Raw genomic sequence first — 5904 nt, forward strand, 5'->3', positions numbered from 1 at the left:
GTGGCCCCCATGGTATCCAGCAGGGCTGTGAATAAACACTCCATTGTCCATGATTCCCTGCTGGCATTCGGGGCACTTCCACGCTACAGGGAGGGCTCCATCTGGTGGCCTGGGGGTATTGGCCGGGATGACTGGCTGGCCATATCCCACACTGTAAACAATATTTGTTTGGTACCCAAAAAAAAGGTTAATATTATTAATTCACTGAAGCAGCTTACTCTTGAACATGCTGCATAAAATTGCATGCGGGTCAAACATTCCTGATGTAGATCAATTCTTGCTTTTTCCTATTGATTTGGGTTTTATTCATGACCATCGCAAAACACATTTTTAGAGGAGATTATATTCTTTTGAATTCAAACAGGTAATTTAGTAGGAATAAGTATAAATATAATCTCACCCTGTAGCAAATCCTGTAAAAGTGGTAGCTTCAATCAGATTTGAATGTAACACTTTGATCTGTAATCTTGTACTGTTACAGGGTTTTGGAAGGCTTAGATCAAAAGCAATGTACATTGTATTGTGGTTTCCATTACGTTATGATATACAGCATTGACATTCTCATGCTGTACATTTATGTGGCCTACATAATGAACTTAATATTTTAAGTAATGTACAGATAAGAACAGGTGAAAAAAAAATAATATTGGGAACTATGTACTCTGTCCACCGCCTCTATTTTCTGTCTTTTGGGGACCCTTTTACTGAGCTGTGTAAGCATTTAAACTGACCAAGGCATATTAATGCTTCCACCTTGTATGGTACATAAGGCTTGAAGTGGTCTGGTATGCTGTACAAGCAGTTTTCGGTTTGCGATTTGCAAACCGGAGAGTAGCAACACATCGCAGTCTGACCTCTAAAGAGACATCCTAGTTCTCCTCAGTACTGCAGTACAGAGGCAAAAAAGGACCCACTGTTTAAGAATGTCCCATTCGTTACAGCTTTACTACCAACAAATATCGAGAAATAAATCATAGGTCAGCTAATTTTTTTTTTCCTATGACATCACCAAACTTCAATCAAAGCTTTTCTGAAATTTTGGGGGTTGTAATTTTTCTATTGTATGTTTATTTTTTTACCCACAGTATTGATATATTGAAGTGTCCTTTCTTAGTGAATACCTAATGACACAGATGTGCCATACTGCCAAATTTCATAGTGTTTTTGTTGATAAGTGGATCAGTCAGTCAGTCAACTCTCAATTATATACATACACTGTATAGACGTTAGAGAGCTGGGACATAAGGCCTTTTAGGGGAATTATTTGAACATGAACATTATGTGAGTGGCTGCATATTCTCTGGTTGACTGCATGAGTCTATGAGGGTATTCCTGTTTTCCTCTGTATTATCATGTAAAATGCTTCTCTTTCACACTAAGATTTACCCAGCACCTTACAGGGTATGTCATTTTCAGTTGTAGAGAAGAAAGAACATTCAGTGTGTTTACATGTGCTATAATAACCTCTTCCTTTACAGAAAATGTTTTTTAAAATACCATGTAAACCCTTATTCTGGTTAGAGAAACAGGGCTATTGGTATCTGAGAAATCAGGTTAACAGATGTATGTTTCTCCACGAGTATCCTGATTATTTGGCCATGGAAACGCTTAACATTACGTTTAAGAATTGTTCAGGCTGTGCATGTTAGTGGCACTCTGTTCAGTTACTTAGCTTCGCACATGCTTTCAGGAGCTACGAGTGGAAGCAATCACAAGATAAATTTGGCAAATGTTCAGGTGATTGCATAATTCCTTCTCCTGGTTAAAGTAATCTGTCTCAGTATTTCAGAATTGGATACATTTATGTTGATGAGCTGAACATATGCGGCTAAACTCAGCAGCACATGAGACTGTAAGTAGATCAATTATTTTTTAAAATAACAAGTAATCTAACACAATACTTGTTTTATTGAAGTAAAACCACATGTGTTATTATTATAGCAGTAGCAACTGATGGAGCAACAAGATCACCATCAGAATGAACTTTCTAAGCAAGTTGGCTAGGCAAACCATGACAGTGACAATCCTATTTATATAATTTTGAGGTTTGAGCTAACGAGCCGTTAAACAGGGATTCTATCATGAACCCCCAACATTTCATCTTGTCTCCTCTGTTTTTATTGCTCTCTATCTATCTATCTATCTATCTATCTATCTATCTATCTATCTATCTATCTATCTATCTATATATATATATATATATATATATATAGTGGAAGAAATACCACAAACAAAAAATAATCTTCACAAGATAAAGGTTTGGGGACCGTCCCTGTATATTGTCCTGCGGACAAATGAAAGCAAGAGATGCAAAAGGTGGTAACAGATGTATTGTAACAGATGACAATCTGGCATTGACACTTTTTTGAATTAATCCGAAGTCCTGCTAGCGCCAATGTAGAAAGCACCATTTTAACCTGCATTACATGCTCCTTCCATGTGCCAGAATAGTAGATGACTACGTCATCCAGGTAGGTGGCACTAAATAAATTGTGGGGCCGTAACAGTTTGTCTACCAGACATTGAAACAGTTGCTGGTGCCCCGTGCAAACCAAATGGAAGGACCTTGTATTGCCAATGTCTGCTGGGTGTACTAAAAGCATTTTTTTCTTTAGCGGAGACCGTTAAGGGAATTTGCCAATACCCTTTAGTCATGTCAAGAGTAGTTAGGAATTGCGCGTTCCCAAGCCGATCAAGCAAATTGTCTACTCGTGGCATTGTATACGCGTCAAATTTTGAAACCTGATTAAGTCGTCGAAAGTCATTACAAAACCTCCACGACCCATCTGGTTTAGGAACTAAGACAATTGGACTAGACCAGGGGCTATAACTTTCTTCAATAACTCCTAAATCAAGCATTCATCTTATTTCCAATTCTACTTCCGCTTTCTTTGCCTCCGGGAGCCTATAGGGTCTTTCTCTGACAATCACCCCTGGGTCCGTAATAATGTCATGCTCAATCAGAGTAGTACGTCCCAGTAGTTTGTTTACAACCTCTGATATTGACAGGATAGCCATTTCTAGGTCCTGTTTTTGTTTTGGGGTCAAATCAGGTCCGAAATTAAGGTCAGAGTGTGATATGGTGGAGGGATCGATTTCCCTGTCCTTCCACGGCTTCAGCAAATTTATGTGATAAACTCATTCACTCGGTCGATGGTTTGGTTGTTTAACCAAATAATCAACGAGTCCTTTTCTTTCCTTAATTTCGTAAGGGCCATTCCAATGGGCCAATAATATAGAATGTGAGGTTGGAATGAGCACCATTACACGATCACCCGGGACAAATTCCCGAATGGTGGTGTTTCTATTATAATAACGTGACTGTGTTGCTTGAGCTTTTTCTAAATTTTCTTTTAGCATAGGTCTAATTTTTTCCAATCTATCATGTAATTGCGTGATATATTCAAGTATATTTGAGGTAGGACGTATAATATCGGATTACGACACACAGACGTTGATATGATTCATTAAATATAATTTTTAATAACTGTAAAATCGTGTCAGTTTCTCATTAGGTTCTCTCCGTAAAAAACAAAGAAACAGAAACCTTTTTTTTAAGAACTTCCTTTTATTTCTAAAATCCCACCCACTAACATTCTACAGGAAATTACCAACAACAGGAATGTCAATCAACATCAATATAAATTTAACTTGTTACTGAACATACAAATACACAACACTCCTTTCCCTCAGTTTTAAAAATCTTTGTGACGTTTTGGCCTAACAAGTGCTCTACAGGGCCTTAATGACACCATAGGCTGCGGGGTCTTAACATCCACAGGTTTACCAGTTTCAGGTGTTGGTGTCACTACTGTATCATTATCTGTAGTAGATTCAAAAGACGCTGGTATTTCAGGGATACTAGGAGGCTGCTGAACAGTGGTAGCTGGCTGCTGCATTGACTCTGCTTCAGGTACTGGTCATCCACTCTCGAAGCTGATCAACATGGAGACGGAAAATGTGTCCATTTTCTGTTTGCACACGGTAAGACACAGGGCCAGTTGCCTCTTGCACTACTGCTGGGATCCATCGTGGTTCTCCTACAAAATTGCGTGCATATACTGTCTGTAAGGGTCGAAATTGCCTAAACACATCCCCCTGTTTTTGTGCTAGTCCCTCTTGCTTCATATGCATGTCAGCTTGAAAGTCTGGGTGAAGGTGATCAAGTGCAGTGGTCAGTCGTCTTTTCATTAGCAACTCTGCCGGGCTCTTCCCTGTGGAAGAGTTGGGCATGGTGTGCTGAGATAGCAAAAATCTTGCAAGGCGTGTTTGCCAATTACCAGCTATGATTCTCTGTAGAGCATCCTTTGTTGTCTGTACCATTTGCTCTGCTTGCACATTTGAGGATGGATGATAGGGGGCCGTAGTCACATGCCAGATCTTTCTGTGAACTCTTTGAATTCAGCAGATGTAAATGCTGCACCGTTGTCTGAGACAATAATATCTGGCAATCCATGTGTAGCAAAGATAAGGCGCAAAGTGTCGATGGCAGCATTTGCAGACATGAAGCGTAGAAGAGACACCTCCAGCCACTTGGAATGGGAATCTACCAAAATAAAGAAGACCGTTCCTTGAAATGGTCCAGCAAAATCAATGTGGATCCGAGACCAAGCCTTAGTTGGCCATTCCCAGGGATGAAGTGGTGCCCTTGATGGTGCATGCCGTGACTGTTGACATGTTGTACAACACTTTACAGTTTTCTCTCTTTGTCCATCCATTCCTGGCCACCATACATAACTTCTAGCCAGAGCCTTCATGTGGACTATGCCAGAGTGGGAGTCATGAAGTAGTTTAAGTAAATCCTCCCGTGCTTGAACAGGTACTACAACGCGACTACCCCATAAAACACAACCCTTGTGAGTTGAAAGTTCATTACGTCTATAGGCAAAGGGTATGAAATCATCACCTGGAACTTCATGGGGCCAGCCATGCAAAAGCCAGTGCAACACACGAGACAGAACTGGATCCTTCTGAGTAAGTGCAGCAATTTGGGTAGCATGAATAGGTGCATTAGGCACAGACTCCAAGAGCAGAACTTCAAGAGGAGGTGGTGTATTAGCCATAGGATGTGCTATAGGCAAGCAGCTCAAGGCATCGGCAGATGTCAACTCTTTTCCTGGTCTGTAGCACAACTGATAGTTGTATGCACCCAACAAGAGACTCCAGTGAAGCATACGAGGTGACAAGGTCTGTGGCATGGGTTTAGAATGATGTAGAAGACCAAGGAGCGGCTTGTGGCCTGTGCAAATCGTAAACTGACGCCCCTGCAAGAACTGATGAATTTTTTTTACACCAAAAATAACAGCAAGAGCCTCCTTATCTATTTGAGCATACAGTAATTGCGTTCAGTGGTGCAAAACTAATTGGGGGACTCCATACCATCAGGCTCTACATGGCTCAGTACAGCTCCAAGGCCATAAGGAAAGGCATCACATACCAATACAAGAGGCTTCTTAACATCATAGTGCACAAGCAGTCCATCTGCTTTGAGTAGTGCTTTTGCCTGCTTATAAGCTGTGTCATGGGCAGCAGCCCAGTGCCATACCGTTGACTTGTCACTTTCTGCCATCACTTTCTTGTAATACAGATGGTCATGTTATCTGAGCTGTATTCGATTGAATCATTTTATGTACCTCTGCCACATAATTAGCAGGTAGAGTCATCTCAGTCCTCAGCATTTGCGCATTCCGGTTCACCATTTCTGCTGCTAGAGCGCGCTCCTCCGCTGTTTTGAATGTTAACTTCGGCTCCGCTAGTAGCTGACGCTGCAGTAAAGGATTGGCCACACCACACACTATGCAATCGCGCAGCATCTGTTCGAGTTGTTCACCAAAGTTACAATGCACTGAAAGTTTCCTCAGTTCAGCAATGAAGCATGACATACTTAGATCAGGCAGTTGTTTA

General features: G+C 40.9%; 1 pseudogene; it reads right to left on the minus strand.

Annotated features, from left to right (window-relative positions):
• Positions 1 to 3909: 3909 nt before the first annotated feature.
• On the minus strand, positions 3910 to 5569 carry LOC114651205 (uncharacterized protein K02A2.6-like; annotated as a pseudogene).
• Between the last annotated feature and the right edge of the window lie 335 nt (positions 5570 to 5904).

Source organism: Erpetoichthys calabaricus, chromosome 4 (genome assembly GCF_900747795.2).
Source record: "Erpetoichthys calabaricus chromosome 4, fErpCal1.3, whole genome shotgun sequence".
Taxonomy (NCBI): Eukaryota; Metazoa; Chordata; class Cladistia; order Polypteriformes; family Polypteridae; genus Erpetoichthys; species Erpetoichthys calabaricus.